This window comes from Ornithorhynchus anatinus, chromosome 5 (genome assembly GCF_004115215.2).
Source record: "Ornithorhynchus anatinus isolate Pmale09 chromosome 5, mOrnAna1.pri.v4, whole genome shotgun sequence".
In the NCBI taxonomy this organism is placed as follows: Eukaryota; Metazoa; Chordata; class Mammalia; order Monotremata; family Ornithorhynchidae; genus Ornithorhynchus; species Ornithorhynchus anatinus.
The window spans coordinates 97,256,426-97,278,007 of NC_041732.1; the positions used below are offsets into that span (position 1 = coordinate 97,256,426).

A 21,582-nucleotide genomic window follows, 5' to 3' on the forward strand; every position below is an offset into this window, starting at 1 on the left:
GCAAACAATGAATCACTGTTGCTTAAGATATCCAGCATTAAAGCATCAGGGATGCCATTTGTTTTCAGAGATGCTAACACTGACTTGACTCTGGTAGGGGTGAAAGGGGCCCAAATAGGCTGACGATTGACCTGGATGGACCTTTCCATGCTAAATTCATTCATTCAATAGTATTTATTGAGTGCTTACTATGTGCAGAGCACTGTACTAAGCGATTGGAATGAACAAGTCAGCAACAGATAGAGACAGTCCCTGACATTTGACGGGTTTACAGTCTAATTGGGGGAGACAGACAGACAAGAACAATGGCAATAAATAGAGTCAAGGGGAAGAACATCTCGTAAAAACAATGGCAACTAAATAGAATCAAGGCGATGTACATTTCATTAACAAAATAAATAGGGTAATGAAAATATATACAGTTGAGCAGATGAGTACAGTGCTGAGGGGATGGGAAGGTAGAGGGGGAGGAGCAGAGGGAGATGGGGGGAAAAGAGGGTTAAGCTGCGGAGAGGTGAAGTGGGGGCGGTAGAGGGTGTAGAGGGAGAAGGGGAGCTCAGTCTGGGAAGGCCTCTTGGAGGAGGTGAGTTTTAAGTAGGGTTTTGAAGAGGGGAAGAGAATTAGCTTGGCGGAGGTGAGGAGGGAGGGCATTCCAGGACCGCGGGAGGACGTGGCCAATGGATCGACGGCGGGATAGGCGAGACCGAGGGACGGTGAGGAGGTGGGTGGCAGAGGAGCGGAGTGTGCGGGGTGGGCAGTAGAAAGAGAGAAGGGAGGAGAGGTAGGAAGGGGCAAGGTGATGGAGAGCCTTGAAGCCTAGAGTGAGGAGTTTTTGTTTGGAGCGGAGGTCGATAGGCAACCACTGGAGTTGTTTAAGAAGGGGAGTGACATGCCCAGATCGCTCCTGCAGGAAGATGAACCGGGCAGCGGAGTGAAGAATAGACTGGAGCGGGGCGAGAGAGGAGGAAGGGAGATCAGAGAGAAGGCTGACACAGTAGTCTAGCTGGGATATAACAAGAGCCCGTAGCAGTAAGGTAGCCGTTTGGGTGGAGAGGAAAGGGTGGATCTTGGCGATATTGTAAAGGTGAAATCGGCAGGTCTTGGTAACGGATAGGATGTGTTGGGTGAACGAGAGAGACTAGTCAAGAATGATACCGAGATCGCGGGCCTGAGAGACAGGAAGGATGGTCGTGCCATCCACGGTGATAGGGAAGTCTGGGAGAGGACCAGGCTTGGGAGGGAAGATGAGGAGCTCAGTCTTGCTCATGTTGAGTTTTAGGTGATGGGCCAACATCCAGGTGGAGACATCCTGGAGGCAGGAGGAGATGTGAGCCTGAAGGAAGGGGGAGAGGACAGGGGCAGAGATGTAGATCTGTGTGTCATCTGCATAGAGATGGTATCGGTCCTGCTTAGCAATGGCGGCACCTCCTCCAACCCAATCTTGACGACTTAGCTGCCTTTGACAATGTGGAACAAATCGCTTCCTCCTGGAAATGTTATCTGGACTTGGCTTCACTGATGTCACTGCCTTCTCCAACTTCTCTTCCTAGCTCTCTGACCACTCATTCTTATTCTCTTTCACCAGTTCCTCTTCTGCCTCCTACCTCCCAACCCTGAGGTTCCCTCAAGGCTCAGTTATGGGTCCCCAGTTTGTCAATTATACTCACTCCTTTGGAGAACTCACTGGTTTCAACTTCCATCTCTATGTGGAAGATTCCTAAATTAACCTCTCCAGTCCTAATGTCTGTCCTCCTCCGCAGTCTTGCTTTTCCATTTGCCTTCTAGGACATCTCTATATAGATATACTGCTGACACCTTAAAATTAGCATGTTCCTCTTCTTCCTCATCCCTCTAGAGAACACCAACATCCTCCCTTCTCACAAGCCCATACCCTTCGCATCATCCTAGACTCATCTCTCTCATTCAAACCACATATTCAATCTGTTACCAAACCCTGTTTGTTCTACCTTTACAACATCTTCACAGTGTGTCATTTCTTCTTCATCTGAACTGCTACTAGACTTATCCTAGTTCTACTTTAGCCTCCTCACTGTCCTCCCTGACTTCCTGTCTCTCCCTTCCCCCTCCAGTCCACACTTTGCTCTTCTGCCCAGATCATTTTTCTAAAAGAAAATCCAAGCTATATCTTCCCATTATGCAAAAACCTTATTTACTACATCAAACAGAAACCCCTTACTATTAGCACTTAATCACCTCTCCCCATCCTACCTTACCTTGTGAGATTCCTAGCCCACAAACTTTACACCTCCATTGAGAACATACTTTAATTTTGTCCATCACATCACTGTCCCCATGCCCACATCTTCCTTCAGGCATGGAACTCTCTCCACTTCATATACAAAAGATCACTACTCTCCCCATATTTAAAGGCCTTCTAAAATCATGTCTCCTCCAAGTGGCCTTCTCTAAGCCCTCATTTCCCCAATTTAGGCACCCTTCTGCATGACCTGTGTACTTGTATCTGTACTCTTTAAGTACTTGATATTTATCCCACCCTCAGTTTCACAGCACTTTTATACATATCCTTATACTTTTCCATCCCCCCATTTCTCTCCCTTTCTAAACTGTGAGCTTCTTGTGGGCAGGTAACATGTCTACCAACTCTACTGTAAGGTTGTGGCATGCTGGGAATGTGTCTTCCAACTCTGTTTTATTGTACTCTCCCAAGTGCTTAGTACAGTGCTTTGCACACAGTAAAAGCTCAATAAATACCACTCATGTTTCTATCAGAGTGCTTAAGGGGTAGGTATGGACACAAATACATATCTGACACAAAAGAGAAGGCAAATAGGGTAGGGAAATAAGTAGTTATTCAAGGAAGGCCTCATAGAGATGTGACTTCAGTAGGACTTTGAAAGCGGAGAGAGTGGTGGACAGTTGGGGTGTGGACAAGGGGTCGGAGGCTAGACAGACGAAAATGAGGTACAGTGAGAAAAGCCCTTACATTGTTCCAAACCTTGTGTCTAATCTTGGGTGGTAGTTAGAAAAAACATGGAAACCTGCTTAAATAGAATTCTGAATAACTTTTTCAATCTAATACATTGATAGATTAGGCACCCTTCTCTACCAGACTATAGAGTGATTAACCCTGAGGGGTTCAGTGAATTATGGTTGGTTGGTTGATGAAATCAACTAGAGATTTTCTTACTGTTTGTGTTATTTATATCAATCCCATGATTTTTAGGTATCAAAGGAGCAGTATCTTGAGCTTTTTCAGCATTCAATCTAGACAGTTTGAAAAAAGCAGGATGACTAACATTCAACAAGTCAGAGGGAAAATTATCACCCCATGAGTTCCCAGAACCTACTCCTCAGTGGACTGAAATGGCTAATTTTCCCCTTGTAATCTCCTTTCTATTAGCAAACCGATCTTGAATACTGATTCCTAATTGTGCAATCATTTTCCAAGAGGAAAGCATTTAAGAATGGGAAGAATAATTGTTCTCCATATCAGCTTAGTCTCAGCTACTCTAAAGAGGGGAGAAAAAGTAGAGGGCTGTACTTCGACTTTCAAAAAGTGATGTGATAAGATAACAGAAGGAAGAGAGCAGAGGGCAAGGAGATGAATACTGCATTACCAGCAAGATTTGGTAATTGCAGCAAAAGTGGTCACTAACTAATTCCAGTAATTGCAAGCAATGAGTTATACACGTACTTATGTGAATGTCCGTATTTTACTCCATTTTGTTTGTGGGAACAAAACCGAAGAATGAGGGACTGGAGGGATGTAGACACTGTGAAAAGGCTTAGTGTTACTGCTGTGAACTCCAGACATGTATCTGTTCATCATAAGGAAACTAAGGCATTAACCTATGATAGCAACGAGGTTATTGTTGATCTAATTACACAAAGGGAGCACTACAAATCATGGAACAAATCTCAGATTTACCTTATAATTAGACTAACCTTAGACTTCACTGTCTGTATTGAACTGTTTTCAGGGATTAGAGTTGGACTGAAGAAAAAACTTTAGGAATTATTTCATAGGAAGTGTTTGAATTCCTATTTCATAGGAAGCATATCAGAGAAGCAGTGTGGCTTAGTGGAAACAGCACGGGCTTGGGAGTCAGAAGACATGGGTTCTAATGCTGGCTCCGCCACTTGCCTGCTGTGTCACCTTTGGCAAGTTGCTTAACTTTTCTGTGCCTCCGTTACCTAATCTCTAAAATGGGGATTAAGATGGTGAGGCCTACATGGGACAACCTGATTACCCTGTATCTACCCTTACCCTGTATCTACCCCAGTACTTAGAACAATGCTTGGCACATAGTAAGCACTTAAGTACCATTATTATTATTATTATTATTACAATGAACTAGGCATCATAAACTTTGGCATTTGATGAATAATATGTTATTGATATTTTGCTTTTTCAGATACCATTCAGAAAACAATCATAGTAATTATTTTTGTTAATTGCTTACTATGTGCCAAGCATTGTGCTAAACTAAGGGGTAGATACAAAATAATCTGATCACCACAATCCCTGTCCCACAAAGGATTGTGGGACAGTCTAATGATCAGCGACCTTCTCCCACTCCCTTTTGCATTGTCCTGACTTGCTCCCTTTATTCATCTTCCCCTACCAGTCCCACAGTATTTATGTACATATCTGTAATTTCATTTATTTCGATTAATGTCTGTCTCCCCATGTAGACTGTATGCTTGCTGTGGGCAGGGAATTTGTCTGTTTAAGTCTACTCTTCCAAGCACTTAGTACAGTGCTCTACACAGAGTATGTGCTCAACAAATAACTGAATGACTACTCCATCCTAATCCTCCTCAACCTCTCAGCCTTTTACACTGTGGACTATCCCCTTCTCCCGGAACAATATCTAACCTTGGTTTTACTAACACTGTCCTCTCCTATCTGACTGCTCCTTCTTAATCTCTTTCTCAGGTTCCTTCTCTACTTTTCACCCTCTGCCTCAGTTCTGTGACCCCTACTATTCTCCATCTACACCCACTCCTTGAAGAACTCATTCATTCCCATGGCTTCAGCTACTCCCTCTATATGGATAATTCCCAAATCTACCTTTCCAAACCTGATCTCTCTCCTATAATCCCATAGTTCTTCCTGCCTTCAGGACATCACTACTTGGAAGTTCCCCTGACACTTCACACTTAAAATATCCAAAAAAGAACTACTCATCTTCCCACCCAATCCCTTTCCTCCCTGTCTTTCCCTTTCAATCAATCGTATTTGAGTGCTTACTATGTGCAGAGCATTGTACTTAGTGCTTGGGAGAGTACAATATAACAAGACTTGGTAGACTATAGACAACACCACTATCCTCCCTGTCTCATAAGCCCATATCTTTGGCGTTGTCCTCAACTCATCTCATTCAACCACATATTCAAACTGTCACAAAATCCTGCATTTCTCTCTTCACAACATCATTAAAATCCACCCTTTCCTCTCCATACAGACTGCTACCACATAAATCCATGCACTTATCTTGTCCTGCCTTGATTACTGTACCAGCTCCCTTGCTGATCTCCCTGCCTCCTGTTTCTCCCCATTCCAATCCTTACTTCACTCCACTTCCTGGATCATTTTTCTAAAAAAAGTTCAGTTTATACCTCCCCACTCCTCAAAAATTGTCAACATCTAATGAAAAGAAACTCCTCACCTCCTTATACTCTGTTGCTTTCTCTCCTTGTGATTTATTTTAATGTCTATCTCTTCCATGAGATGGTAAGATGGGAACAGGGATTGGCTGTCAACTCTGTGTACTTTTCTAAGTACCTAGTATAGTGTTCCGCAAACAGTATGTGCTCGATAAATATCATTTGCTTAATGGGGAGGGAGTACAGGCTTTTAACCCCCATTTTACAGTTGAAGAAACCGAGTCATAGCGAAGTTGAAGTCACACATCAGGCAAGAGTCAGAGCCAGGATGATAATCTGAGCCGCCTGACTCCAGATCTCAGACACTTCCCCACAGAGTCACCTCACCAATGTTTTCTATAGGTTTATCTACAATTGTGTTTACAAAGTGCAAGAAGAAAATGAAACTAAAAGAATTGACAAAGAGGTTGATTGTGTGTGAGCTATTCAGAGGTGGACCAGCCTGTTAGAATAAGAAATGTTCTAGTCAGGTATTCCCAAGGCTACCAGTGACATTTGCAAATGATAGAGTGAGAAAACAAGGGAAGGTGTTATGATGAAAGATGGATAGGGCACAGAGAATAGTTCTGGCCTCGTTGCAGGCGCAGTGGGAGAAAGGAATCGATTTGGTGTTTAAAATCAATTGTTAACTGATTCTGCCCCTTGAAATAAGAGAATGGCACTGTATTCCACCTTGTGTGTAAGCTTGTTGGATTGCACAAGATAAAGAAGGTCGGATATTCAGGTTCTTGAATGAGAGCCTTCTGTGAAAAATGTGCACTGCATGGCTCTGAGGAGGATGTGCTGGAGAAAATTAAATAGTAATCTTCTCTCATCCCTAACGCATCAGCAAGGACAGACCAAGGGAATGAAAAAGACTGAAATGCTCTGAAAGGCACCATTATTCTCTAAAGGTAATGGGGTGCCAGCTAAACTCCCCTCTTCCCCCTCACCCCCAGCATTTTGAGACGCTCCTTCCCCCTGTAGCATGTTCTCTTCCTTCGATCAGCCATCCACTCCGCTGGCTTTCTCCTGGACAAGTTGCTCACTCTAAATCACTGAAGCGATCAGACTTGTTTGTGGAGAAGCAATGGACTGGGTCACAGAAGGTGGTAGCGGTCACGAGCCCTCGTTCCTACCAACCAGGACCTTCCTGGACCTGGAGAGCCTCAGTGACAGGTAGTAAAGTCAAACCACACCTCTGATCACCAAGGTTACTGTGGAAAGTTTTTTTACTTAGGTTTTCCAACGTGCAAGGGAGTGACACGTATACACCCATTCACTCCACTCCACCATGGGTCCAATACCAGTCTGCTGGACAATGGAACCCATTCTGCCAATGCTTCTTCATTCTGCTTGCAAGTGCTATTGCCTTCTGCTGCTTTCGAGTGCTGCTCTCAGAGTGCTTCTGCTCCAGGTGCTGCACTGTTGCTTTGAGTTTGTGCTTCAGCGTGTACCTTCTCACCGATTCAAAATGAGTGACTTATATCTGGCTTAGACGTCGCAGCTGTGGCTCTACGTAGCAGTTATTGATTGGTCGAGGCCCATTATTGGGTAGAACAGGGAGAGAAAGCCCCGCCTCCCTCCCTGTTCAACCCCCACAAGCCCACAAGCACCTGCCTCAAGTAGAGCCCATCATTGCTGCTGTTGTTCACGGGATCACAAATAGTCACTAAAAGGGAGCTTGCTGTGGGCTCACCACAGTAGCCCAGTCCAGAGAGCTGGCAGTACGAACACCACATTAGAGAAGGCGGGGGTGGTAGCCTGCTGTGTGACCTTGGGAAAGTCACTTCACTTCTCTGTGCCAAGGGACTCCTTCTCGAGGGGATGTTTTCTTACTTCATTTGCCTATTTGATAACAGCAATCAAAATCAACGATCTCAATGTATTGACCGTCTTTCTCTTCGTCAAGGAAACCAACAATGTCCCTTTTGAAAACATGCTCTAATATGGCATTATTTCCTCAGGGATCAGATCAATGTTGGCCATTTAGTTTTTGCCAATAATGGAGAAAACTTGGCATCTCAATGATGTGAGATCGTGGTGGAGTAGAGAGTGCAGAGGTAAAATGGATCCTTAGCTAATCAAAAACTTTAGTTTTATTAACCATTAAAATATAAACTCCTCCCTCCAAAATGTAAGCTTGCTTGCAGGCAGGGAATGAGTCTACCTTCTCTAGTGCATTGTACTCTCCAAAGAACTTAGTAGGGCTCTGCATATAGTATGTGCTCAGTAAATACCACTGATGGGTCAATTGTTGCAATCTCCGTGATGAGTGACAAGTAGCCTAAACCACAAAACTGAATGATTTAAATGTGGTCTTATTTCTCATTCCCTTCTCCCCTTCTGGTGGGATAACACATGTAGTTATGATAAGCTGCAGAGGAGGAGAGTCCTCTAAACTGTAAGCTCCTTGTAGGCAGAGAACTTGCCTATCAATTCTGGAAAGCAGGGTGGTCTAGAGGAAAGAGCACGGACCTTGGAGTCAGAGGACCTGGTTCTAATCCTAGCTCTTCCACTTGCCTGCTGTGTGACGTTTAGCAAGTCCCTTAACTTCTCCGTTTCTCAGTTTCCTCAAATGTAAAATGGAGATTCAATCCCTGTTCTATCAATTAATTGCATTTATTGAGCACTGTGCGGAGAGCCCTGTACTAAGAGCCTGGGAGAGTACAACACAACAGAATTGGTAGACTCATTCCCTTGCCACAACAAGCTTACAGTCTAGAGGGGTTATAGGCATAAATATATATAAAAAATTACAGATATGTATGTAAGTGCCGTGGGGATAAGAGAGGGGTGAAAAGGGTGCAAATCCAAGTAAGAGAGCAATGCAGAAAGGAGTGGGAGAAAAGAGGAAATGAGAGCTGAGTTGAGCAAGGCCTCTTGGAGGAGATGTGCTTTTAATAAGGCTTTGAAAATTGGGAGGGTGCTCATCTGTAGGGAGGGAGGTCCAGGCCAGAGGCAGGATGTGGGAAAGGGATTGGTGGCAAGATAGACAATATCGAGATAGAGTGAGTAGGTTGGCTTTAGAGAAGTGAAGTGCGCGGGCTGGGTTGTAGTAGAAAATCAGGGAGGTAAGGTCAGAGGGGTAAGGTGATTGAATGTCTTATATCCTATGGTAAGGAGTTCTCCCTCCTACTTAACTGTGAGCCTCATGTGGGTTAGGGATTGTGTCCAACTTGATTAACTTGAATGTACCTCTGCACTTAGAACAGTGCTCATCACATTGTAAGTGCTTAACAATTATTATTATTATTATTATCATTACACTCACCTGCACTTAGTAGAGTGCTCTGCACACAGTAAGTTCTCAATTGATTGGTTGGAGTTGATTGAGAGGGCAATCTGTAAATAGGCCAACCAGGTCTTGGAAAACAGACATAGCCTGATCTAAAGTAATTAATCAATTAGTGTGGTATTTAATGAATGCTTGCCGTCTTCAGAGGACTGTACTAGGTGCTTGGGAGACTACATTATAACCGAGATGGTAGACACATTCCCTGCCCACAACAACTAGGCTTGTTAAATCCCTCCCATCCCCTTGCTTGGGCTTTAATCACCTAATATTTGGCCAGTCTTCTTCTGGGATTTCCCTTTTGGGGAATATCCCTGGTGATGGTTAGAATAAATTCTAGTGACCCATGGAGGTGAGTTCTGTGAGAAGGTTCACTGAACTTTCTTTGGCTGCTTCTCTCACAAGAAATAACATTCAGACAGTCAAAGAACAGGCTGGGAAAGGAGCCATTGCACTTGACAGGAGGAACAGATTGAACTACACTTAATGCTTGGAAATGGGCCACCGCAGGTTAAGAAGTTTACTTTCAGGGGTTGTAATTGTTGATCAGAGCAAAGTCATCAAGGAAGCTTGTCGCCAAGTTTCTCCCTAAGATGTATAGCCCAAGGATTGCTTTTCTTTCCAGGTTCTGGGATGTATGGGAGCCTCAAAAAGAGCTGCCGGTATCAGAATGAACAAGAGACTTGTCTTGGAGCTGAGACTTTCTATGCTTGGCCCTGGTGACCTCTCAAGAGCCCTTGACACCAATTTCAAAGAGGTCGATGCAATTGCTGAAAACATTGGATGCTGAGGTCATTCCAGAGCCTCCTGACGTCAGTGGGTCAGAGCCTGCTGGAAAGAGGAAGGGAAGGAAATGGGAGCCTGGGGGAAAGAGAAGTAAGGAATTTTAGAAAGCATTGCCTTAAAACAAGAGAAGAAGTGGCAGCCTCACTTTCATTCTTCGTTTTTCATTAATAGACACGTATACCAAGATCCATATGCAATGCATTCCTCAAAAATGTGGGGTAATCGTGAACCATGGAATTGTGGAATTTGTTTTCCCATGAACTTAAAGTAATCAGGGGTATTAATTGAGGGATTATTGTGTGCAGAGCACTGTACTAAGTATTTGGAAGAATACAGTGCAACAGAGTTGATATACACAGTCCCTTCCTTCAAGAAACTTATAGTCAGTGGCATTTTTTGAATGCTTCCTAGGTGCAGAACACTATATTTAACAATTGGGAGAGTACAATACAAGAGTTGCGTAGTCCTGTTTCCTGCCCACAGTGAGATAATAGTTTAGGGAACTGTAATGGAATTAAATGGAATTTGTTAGTTTCCTGTTCCTGACATTTCAACAAAAAATGGTTACTGAGCCCTGTAAGGAAGAAAAGAGGATAGTGTAGATCCCCCGCCCCCACAGCCTCTCACTATCCTTCCCACCGCGCCCCCAACCCTTCCCCTCCATTATTAGAGCCCCGGCCTGGGAGTCAGAAGTACCTGGGTTCTAATTCCGGTTCCACCCCTTGTTTGGTGAGTGACCTTGGGTAAGTCACTTAATTACTCTGTTCCTTAGTTATCTCTAAAATGGGAATTAAAACTGTGAGCCCCATGTGCGTCAGGGATTGTGTTCAACTTGTGTACTTTGTATCTACCCCAGTGCTTAATACAGTGCCTGGTACATAGTAAGTGCTTAATAAATACAATTTAAAAAATTACTAGAAATTTTGCTGCAGCCCTGCCCCCCAGTTACATCCCCCTCCATGTCTCGCTCTCCTCACCCTGATACTGGTGTCTCCCTGGATCCCAGCCCTGACTCTCTATCTCTGACTTCTCTCTCCTCCAGAGTTCAGGCTTCACAGACTCCACAAGATAAACCCATACTCAGCCCCAACTCGACTCTTAGGTCCCCAGGAGCTCATGACCCCTAGTTCAGTCACAGACATCCCTGGCTTAACTTCACCTGGCTGCACCCCTCTCTCCTCTCCTTTTCTAATAATAATATTAGTTAAGGGCTTACTATGTGCCAGACACTGTATTAAGCACTGGGGTGGATACAAGTAAATTGGGTGGGACACCATCTCTGTCCCACATGGGGCTCACAGTCTCAAACCCCATTTTCCAGATGAAGGAACTGAGGCCCAGAGAAGGGAATTGACTTCCCTGAGGTCACACAGTAGACACGTGGTGGAGCTGGGATAAAAACCCATGACCTTCTGATTCCCGGTCCCTCTCCTCCCCTTCCCTCCCAGCTTAGTAGGGGAGTCAGAATGAACTGGTTTCTAATACCAGTGGTTCCACCATGTGTCCTCTGAGTGACCTCAGGCAAGTCACTTAAATGCTCTCATTTTACCAATATGAAATGTGGGACAGGGATTCTGTCCTTCCTGATGACAATGCATCTACTTCTGTGCTTAGTACAGTGCTGGGAAAAAACAAGAGTTTTTCAAATATCATGGTTGTTATTCACATTTTGAATAGCAAATACCCAGTAAGGATCACGTTTGTTTCAAAGAAATGTTTTTGCTATCCCAAGCAGTGTACATTAGTGGGTGTGCTCAAGAAATAGCAAGATACATTAAAGTAAAAATTCAATTTTTCATCAGAATAATTAATGTTTTTTACTGAGTGCTTACTATGTGGCAGAGCTCTGTATTAAGTACGTGGGAGAGTACAGTACAACAGAGTTAGCAGATATAGTCCCTGCCCACAATGATGTTACAAGCCAAAAGATGGGGGAAATATCATTTTGCTTATTGCAGAAATGGAGCTGGACCTATGGAATTATGTCGGAGGAAGATAGGTAGAACCTCTCTTTGCAATTCCATCACCCAGTGTCCAACAAGGCAGTTACATCTAACCTGTTTGTCACATTGTCATATGAGAAGTAGCATGGCTTAGTGGAAATTGCATGGGTTTGGGAGTCAGAGGACATAGATTCTAATCCTGGCTCTGCCACTTGTCTGCTGTGTGACCTTGGGCAAGCCACTTCACTTCTCTGTATCTATTACTTCATCTGTAAAATGGGGATTAAGACTGTGAGCCCCATGTGGGACACCCTGCTTACCATTATCTACCCCATTGCTTAGGACAGTGCTTGGCACATGGTAAGTGCTTTAAAAATACCATAATAATAATAATAATTAATAATAATGATCGATCACTGGGATTTATTGAAAGCATACTCTATGCAAGAGCACTGTATTTTGCACTTGGGAGAATACAATGTGGTAGATAGACACAATCCCTGCCACACTGAATTGACAATCCCGTGGGATTTATAGCTGATTCCTTCTGTCTTCCTTATCTCTTAAATCCCCATTCATAAACTCTCTCATAATTTCACAACTTTCAAGACTCGAGTCTCTCATTATAGAACCCAATCATTTCAATGCCACTGTCCTAGCGTGCACCTATCCTGACAAAGTTGTCAACCCATGCTCTTTGAATCCATTTTCCAAATACTTATTTTTCCCACTAGAAATGGTTTGTCAAACTTATTCTTTAAATCTATGTTGGGATTCTTCTTCCTCCAAGTGTTCAGTATAGTGTTCTGTACACAGTTAAGTGTCATTGATTAACTGATTCCAGTTCCCAAGTCCCTTCAGACTCCCAGAGAGGCAGGGTCCTGTCTAATTCTCCCCGTGAATTCTCTTCCAGCACTTATTCAAGTGCTCTGCACAGTAAACACTTAATAAATATTATTGTTAGTATTGTTACTGTTAGTATTATTATCATTGTTATTATAAGGACAGGAAGGAACTCAATGCCCCTAGGTACTGTTTTATTAAATTTTTCTGCATGATTAATGAACTTCAGCAAATTGTGCAATGAGGTGAATAGGGAAGCAGTGTGACCTAGTGGATAGAGCATAGGCCTTGGAATCATAAAGACCTGGGTTCTAATTCCTGTTGTACCATTTGTCTGTTGTGCGACCTTGGGCAAATCCCTTAACTTCTCTGGGCTTCAGTTACCTCAACTGTAATGTGCATATTAAGACAGTGAGCCCCACGGAGACATGGACTGTGTCCAGCTTGATTAGCTGGCAATCTACCACAGAGCTTAGTACAGTGCAGGGCATATAGTGAGCACCTCCCAAATTCCATAAAAAAATTGGGGAACAAATTCCTCTGTTACCACTACAAAAGATCAGTTTCTCCCTGAAGTTTGAGATTTAACAGCTTTTATTCAACTCTTAAGATTCATAGTTATGAATGGCAGTGGATATATCATAGGACTCTGATAATTGTTCAATTACAGAGGCAGACTATCATGGGGATGCAGTACATAGTAAGTGCTAAATTTTTTTATGAACTAAGCATTGGGGTAGATATGCAGGCATAATCCCTGTCCAAGTTGGGTATCACAGTCCAAGTAGGAGGGCAAACAGGTATTGAATCCCCATTTTACAGCTGAGGGAAGTGAGGCACAGAGAAGTGAAGTGACTTTCCCAAGATCACTTAAGCAATTAGTGGAGTGGGGATTCAGACCTAGGTCCTCTCCTGCCGAGTTCATGCTCTTTCTGTTAGGCTTTGCTGCTTCTCTTCTTATATGCTCCAAGCCCAAAGTGCCCTTGGTGGTAGTGGGGCACTGATTGCTGGTGATGGGGAGTGAGATGACAGGGAATAGCTAAGATGCACAGCATTCATAGGACACTCTGGTTATCCTGACTGGGGTAATCTGCCATTGTGGATGCCGTGCATTAGAACCAGGTAGTCACTTAAAGGGGCATGTTCCGAATCACCATTTGGGGAAAGTGTGAAACCATCCAGGCTTCTTTGCTAAGGAAATAAACTGGACAACCACCAAGATAGTGCTTCTGTTCTAACACAGCAGGGTGAGGAAAAAGTCCTAGGATAACAAGGATTTCCCAACTTCCCAAACTTTCCCCTCTATTTCTCCCATCAAAGGCCCCAGAAAACAGACTCCTCAGCAGTGCTGCTGTTTTCTCCATAATAATATCTCAGTCTCCAAACTGAAATACTAAAGGTTTTCAAATTCCCTGGGACCCAGTTCCAAGCTCATGAGCCTTACCCATTCACTAACTTTCAGAAGACTATCATTTCCGAATTTTAATTTGAAAATATCTCTCCCAAATTTTGAGTGAACTGTTTGGAATTTTTTTGTTTTGTTTTTAATCTCAGATTCTACCAAACCACCCTTAGAAACTACACTGCCGTGCTGCAAACCTTCAAGGGATTTCATTGATCCATTCAGGTCTGTAAACTGAGCGGGTGTTTGAGACCAGCCATAGAACACTGATTTATTTTAATCTGAGTTCAATTCAATCACAATGCACCTCTCTTCCTCTCACTTTGCTGAAGTACAAAATGGTGGTATTTAAAAGGGCATTTTTAAAGCTGACTTTGAGGAGGGGATTTATTTTTAATAAGAGCAAGATACCTTACTGAATGATTTTCTGGGATCCAATTTTCAAGTTTTTCTCAGTATAATCATTTGTTCTTTTCCAAGGTGTCAAAATGAAAAGAGTTCACTAGAATGGCCTCATTTCAGAATTTCTCCCCAAATCTTTTTCTGAAATAAAACTGATCATGCATTATTCCCAGATGGACATCAGAGTTGAAACCTTTCTTCCCCAACCAACAGAAACCCTTGAAAGAATAGCATCTTGACAAGACATAGCTTGACAGGTCTGAAACTCTATTTTTACCTCCTTTAAAAGTCCTAATTATAAGGTTTATAACAACAGGCAAAGGCATTCACAGTTAAATAGGCGGATGGAAGACAAAAGCAGATAGAACTATTATGAATCTCAAAGAGAATAGACACCTAATCTTAATGAAATGATACTCAGCTAATTCCTTTGAAACTTAATCGTCTCATTCTGGCATTGTGACTGGGCCCAGAGGTGAAGTTAGAAACAGAAATTCTATTGTTACCTGTCTGAGTCTCTAATTAGAAGGTGGTACATTTTGCCATGTCATCTAAAAACAATCCCTGTCCCAGAAATGCACACTTACCAGGTGGCAAAATGGCACAGGAGAAGAGCTTACTGCCCATCCTTCTACAGCCTTCTAAGCAATCTCTTTGCCTCATCATCCATAGCAATTCCCAGGAAGCCGACAGGTCGAATGTTTTTCTGCTGTTGTAGAATTATGTTGCTTGCATCCTCTTAGGCTACTTTAAGAGTCAAGAAGGTAAAAAAGCATGCTACAGACATGCAGGACCGAGTAACTCCTAGATAGAAAGACAGGGAAAGGAAAGGGAGAGCTTGTGGGTCCTGGTTTGAAAGAGAGAGACCAGTAGGAAGTTCGAAAATCAAATACAGTGTCCCTTTATTAACTAGTGACTCCAGGGTTGCAATCAGAAAAGGAAGGAAGGTCTGTGTTGCTTCATTGTTTTCAGTTGGGTTTAGGGGCCCAATAAGGAACTTTGTTTGCATTTCTTTGAAACAGTTCCAGAAACTGTGAAGACTGAACCTGGTAATGGAAAAAACAAATCTACTGAGCTCCTCTAAGTTTTTCCTACTGAGCTCCTCTAAGTTTTTCCTCTTCGAGTAATGAGGGCTAACAATATGCTCCGCTAAAGAGAAATGTTATCAAATGCTAGCAAGGATGCCTATGTAGCGTAGAAACTATTAATAGGCTAAAATTAAGCCCTTTCTGTGATTTGATGTCAATTATGTTCATGTGGTAAAGGTTTAACACCCTCTGCTTTCCTTGGTTTGGTAGTAAAAATATAAAGCAGCGGCTTGTTCTACAAACAAGGCTGTATTTTTCAGTCCTATATTTTCCAAATCCCCCTGGATTTAAAGAAAATATATGGCTTTTAAATTACTGAAAACATGTGAAACAGAAGATAGAATCATTGTTCTTAACAAAGAAAAGAGGAGGTCTTCTCCTAACTGTGCTGATAATGACAGAGGGAAGCAGTATAGCTTAGTGGAAAGAGCACGGGGCTGGGAGTCATAGGACCAGTGTTCTAATCCCAGCTCTGCCCCTTGCCTGCTGGGTGACCTTGGGCAAGTCACTTAACAGATAATGACTCTCACCACCTTCAAAGCCTATTGAAGGCTCATCTCCAAGGGGCCTTTCTTTATTTCTTTTTCTCCCACTCCCTTCAGTGTCATCCTGATTTGCTCCCTTTCTTCACCACACCACCTCTGCAACCCACAACACTTAAGAACATATCTGTAATTTATTTAGATTAATGTCTACCTTCCTCTTTAGACTGTAAGTTCACTGTGGGCAGGGCATGTGTCTGTTATATTACACTCTCTCAAGCTTTTAGTATAGTGCACTGTACACAGTAAGTTCTCAATAAATGCGGTTGACAACTTATCTGGGCCTCGGTTTCCTGAGAAACTCCGTGACTTAGTGAAACGAGCACAGGCCTGTGAGTCAGAGGTCATAGGTTCTAATCCAGGTTCCGTAACTTGTCATCTGTGTGACTTTAGGCAAGTCACTTCACTTCTCTGTGCCTCAGTTACATCATCTGTAAAATGGTTATTAAGATTGGGAGCCCCACTTGGGACAACCTGATTACCTTGAATCTACTCCAGTGCTTAGAACAGTGCTTGGCATATAGTAAGCACTTAACAAATACCATCATTTATTATTATTATTATTACCCCAATGCTAATGATAGTTCTTGACACGTAGTAAGCACTTAACAGATGCCATTATTACTACTGTAAAGAGAATAGAGGCACTTTTGTGTATGGGGTGGATTAGAATTTGGGAGTTATTCCACAAATTAGAAACTAACTCTTTTTTTTCTTTTTTTTAGTGCTGTTCATTAAGTGTTTACTATCTGCCAGGCACTGTACTAAACACTGGAGTAGATCCAAACTAATCAGGTGGACACAGTCCCTGTCTCACCTAGGGCTCATGATCTTAGTCCCCATTTCATGATAATAGTGATAATTGTGTTATTTGTTATGCACTTACTGTATTCCAGGCAGTGTACTAAGCGCTGTGTTGGATACAAGCAAATCATGTTGAACACAGTCCCGCGCTCACATCGGGCTCACAGTCTTAATCCCCATTGTACAGATGAGGTCACTAAGGCAAAGAGAAGTGAAGTGACTTGCCCAAGTTCACACAGCAGGGAAGTGGTGGTGCCGGGATGATTAAAACCTGGGTTCTTCTGACTCTCAGGCCTATGCTGTACCCACTAGGTATACCTGTTCTTAATCAATTAAATATATTTATTGATCGCTTACTCTGTGCAGAACACTGTAATCAATCAATGGAATTTACTGAGCACTGCACTTGCTGAGTGCAGAGTGCTGTAATAATAATAATGTTGGTATTTGTTAAGCGCTTACTATGTGCCGAGCACTGTTCTAAGCACTGGGGTAGACACAGGGGAATCAGGATGTCCCACGTGGGGCTCACAGTCTTAATCCCCATTTTACAGATGAGGTAACTGAGGCAGAGAGAAGTTAAGTGACTTGCCCACAGTCACACAGCTGACAAGTGGCAGAGCTGGGATTCAAACTCATGACCTCTGACTCCAAAGCCCATGCTCTTTCCAGTGAGCCACGCTGCTTCTCTAATAAGTGTTGGGAAGAATGCAGTCAAGTAAATAAATCCCTCAATCCCTCTCCTCAAGGGGCTTCTGATCTAGTAGGGGAGACTTTAGGTAGGGGGAGGCAGCAGAGTTCAAAAATATGTACAAAGTGCTCTGAAGGCAAAGGCAGGAGTGAGTATTTGTGTGTTTTGGGTACAGAATCAAGTGCATAGGTGATGCAGATGGGAGGAAAATGGTGAGGTTATGAGAGGTCAGTCAAGGAAGTCTTCCTGGAGGAGATATGCTTTCAGTAGGGCTTCGAAGGTGGGGAGAATAGTGGCCTTCTGGATGTGAAGGCAAAGGGAGTGACTGGAGGGAAGATGCAAGCAAGAGGCCAGTGGTGACAGAGAGATGAGATTGGGGCATGGTGAAGAGGGTAGTGTATGAGGATTGAAGGGTGAGCCCTGGGCTGTAGTGGGAGGTGAGCAAGAAAGTGTAGTTTTTAGTGGGAAAGGATCAAAGATGAATAGTGGAGAGTTAATTGAGTGCCTTAAATCCGTTGGTGAGGAGTTTCTGTTTAATCAGAGATGGCTGGCATACGATTGGAAGGTTTTTGAGCATGGGGCAATAATTTTCTTTTTTTAGAAAAATGATCTGGGAGCAGGGTGAAGTATGGATTGAAGAAGCTAGAGGCAGGGAAGTCACTGAGGGGGCTGATGCAGTAGTTGAAGCCAATTTGACAAGTATTTGGACCAGTGTGTTGTCAGTTTGGATGGAGAGGAAGGGGTGGATCCTGGAATTGTGAATAGAGAAATGGTGAGATTTGATGACTGTCTGGATATGCGGCTGAAGGAAATAGATGAGTCAAGGGTAATGCCAAGATTTCAGTCTTGTCAGACAGGGCCAGGCAACTTGGTTTGTGTAAACATAGCCTGCTGCATAAACCGTGGTATTTTCTCCTTCATCTTAGTCTTGTCTTGGCACACAGGAAGAAGAAACATAAGGGGGTAGAATTAAATTAGACTTCCCTCAGTAACTTCCTGGAATTGTAGGGGAAAATGAAGGCTTTTCATCTATGAAGAGACTTTATGCACATTTAAATTGTCTTCTGCATGTCATCTTCTTAATTACCTACAAGCATGGAAGGGATGCTCTGGTGGGTACAAGACAGGATTGCAATTTGCATTAGAGGTGTTTGGTTGACTTATGAATTCAGTAATACTTACGCTATTTAAGTGCTTACTATCTGTCAAGCACTGTTCTAAGTGCTGGGGTAGACACAAACTAATTAGGTTGGACACAGTCCCTTTCCCACATGGAGGTGAAAGTCTCAATCCCCATTTTACAGATGAGGTAACTGAGGCACAGAGAAGTGAATTGACTTACCCAAGTTCACCCAGCAGACATGTGAATCCTGGTCCTTCTGACTCCCTGGCCCGTGCTCCATCCCCTAGGTCATGCTGCCTAGGTGTCCTATCAGATCTACCAATCTCTAGGTGAAGAGGTTGAACTATGATCCAACATGGCACCATTTCCCCCCAGCAGTCATAGGATGCCATCCTAGTGCCAGCTCCCCACCCACTTCTGTGCAGCTACACTAGAGGCAAGGGTACAGGCCGGCTGCGGATGTCGTGGGTGGGAGGGCCTAGTTGTGGGCTGGCCCTCAGGGAGATTAGCTCTGGCTGGACTCTTGAGGCCCAACTGGTATAGAGGAACCAGTAACGCCCATGCACAGCCATGCAGCCACGGTCATGACCTTGTGGATAGAACAGGCCTGGGAGTCAGATGGTCATGGTTTTTAATCCCAGCTCCACCTCCTGTCTGTTGTGTGACCTTAGGTATTTCACTTTACTTCTCTGTGCCCCAGTTAGCTCATCTGCATAATGGAGTTTGAGACTGTGAGCCCCAGGTGGGACAGGGAATATATCCAACTGATTTTCTTGTATCCATCCCAATACAGTTCCTGGCACAGAGTAAGTGCTTAACAAATACCGCAATTATCATTATTATTATTCAGTAGACATCTGGTCAGTCGTATTTCTTGAGTGTTTACTGTATGCAGAACACTGTACTAAATGATTGGGAGAGCACAATAAAATAATAAACAGACGCATTTCCTTCCCACAATGAGTTTACAGTCTAGCTACAGTGTCCCTTGCTCCTTGGGATCGCCCTTGCCCTGAACCACCTGGGGAGGGGATGAGTCTTTCTGCAATTAGAATAGCCCACTGCCCCAGGGGCATGTTTGGGAAAAGGCAAAAAAATATGTCAAAACCGGATTCATTGTACATGGGTGTTTTAAAATAAAGGAAACATGAGAGGGCGGGCAAACTCTGGTTTCTTGGCCTGGCCACCCCGGCAACTGCTCCAGAGCCTGGAATGAGGAACAAAGAGAAAAAAACTTAGGGGGCACGAACCCTCAGGGTCTGGGGTCTGGACAGGAGCCACAGGTTCTTTTCTGCTGCCACTGCTCCCAATCCAAAGTGACGAGCGGGGACAGTGGAAGAAAACCCCCTCACAATCAGCCTGGGTTTCTTCCTACAGAACTGACCAGTAAGCCCTGCCTTCCCTTCCTCAGTAACACACCCTGCTCTGGGGACCTAAGAATTCAAACTGTGAGATGATTGGTCAGTAGTCATTATAACTGCTCAGGCATCATATGTAAGATTTTCCCTGATTATCATTTTGTAGTGCAGAATTCACCAACCCGTCAAGGAACCATTCTGTATAAACATGTACATAATCTCTTTCTTAACATATAAACGGCTGAAGTGACTCTAGGGCATTCAAAGATGCCACCAACACCCCCATCTTCAAGAAGGAAGGTGGAATATCATGTTATCAATCAGTCAAATTTCTTGAGCACTTAGTATATACAGAGCACTGACCTAAGCTCTTGGGAGAGCATTTTGGAAGCTGTATGACGTAGTGGATAGAGCATAGGCCTGCAAGTTGGTAGGTCACAGGTTCCATCAAAATGCCGGCTCCACCACTTATTTGCTGTGTGGTCTTGGACAAGTCAGTTCACTTCCCTGTGCCTCAGTTACCTCATCTGTAAAATGGGGATTAAGACTGTTAGCTCCATGTGGGGCAGGGACTGTGTCCATTCCGATTTGCTTGTATCCACCCCAGAGTTTAGTACACTGCTTGGAACACAGTAAGTGCTTAACAAATACCATAATTATTATCATCATTACAAAACATGGGAAGCAGCATTGTCTAGTGGGTAGAGCCCACCTCTTGTCTGCTGTGAGACCTTGGACAAGTCACCTCGCTTCTCTGTGCCTTAGTTTCCTCATTTGTAAAAGGGGGATTAAGATTGTTAGTCCCATTCTACAGAAACACACTGGGCATGTCACCCTCCTCCTCAAGAATCTCCAGTGATTGTCTGTCAACCTTCGCATGAAGCAAAAACTACTCAGTATTGGCTTCAAAGCTTTCCATCTCCTTGCCCCCTCCTACCTCACCTCCCTTCTCTCCTTCTACCACCCAGCCTGCACACTCTGCTCCTCTGCTGCTAACCTCCTCACTGTGCCTTGTGCTCACCTGTCCTGCTGTCAATCCCTGGCCTACGTCCTACCCCTGACCTGGAATAGTCTCCCTCCACACATCCGCCGAAGTAGCTCTCTTCCTCCCTTACTGAAAGGGAGGAAGCCTTACTGAAAGCTCACCTCCTCCAGCAGGCTTTCCCAAACTAAGCCGCCCTTTTCCTCTGCTTCTCCTCCCCTCCCCATTGCCCCTACTCCCTCCCTCTGCTCTACCCTCTTCCCTGCCCCAAGGCACTTGCGTATATTTGTACATATTAATTATTCTATTTATTTTATTAACGTGTGTATATCTATAATTCTATTTATCTATTTTGATGGTATTGATGCCTCTCTACTTGTTTTGTTTTGTTGTCTGTCTCCCCCTTCTAGACATTGAGCCTGTTGTTGTATAGGGATTGTCTGTATCTGTTGCCAAAATGTACTTTCCAAGCACTTAGTACAGTGCTCTGCACACAGTAAGCACTCAATAAATACAGTTGAATGAATGAATGAATGTGGGACAGGGACTCTGCCCAACCTAATTAGTTTATATCTACCGCTTAGTACAGTACCTGGCACATAGTAAACATTTAACAAATAAAAATACAACATAATTAGCTGATAGGTTCCTTGCCCATAATGATTTGCCCTGAAAAATTCATTAACTTCTGA

General features: G+C 43.6%; 1 protein-coding gene across 4 annotated transcripts in view; it reads right to left on the minus strand.

Moving 5' to 3' along the window:
* ARHGAP28 (Rho GTPase activating protein 28) overlaps positions 1-21,582 on the minus strand; it is a 158,879-nt gene that overhangs the window by 105,473 nt on the left and 31,824 nt on the right. The window contains exon 1 of one of the 4 annotated variants that reach the window (XM_029066560.2): positions 14,890-15,100. The exons of the other annotated variants lie outside the window; for them this stretch is intronic. The gene's annotated coding sequence lies outside the window, so the exon portion shown is untranslated. Of the gene's footprint in view, positions 1-14,889; positions 15,101-21,582 lie in introns of those variants that run through there. 4 annotated transcript variants of the gene reach the window in all.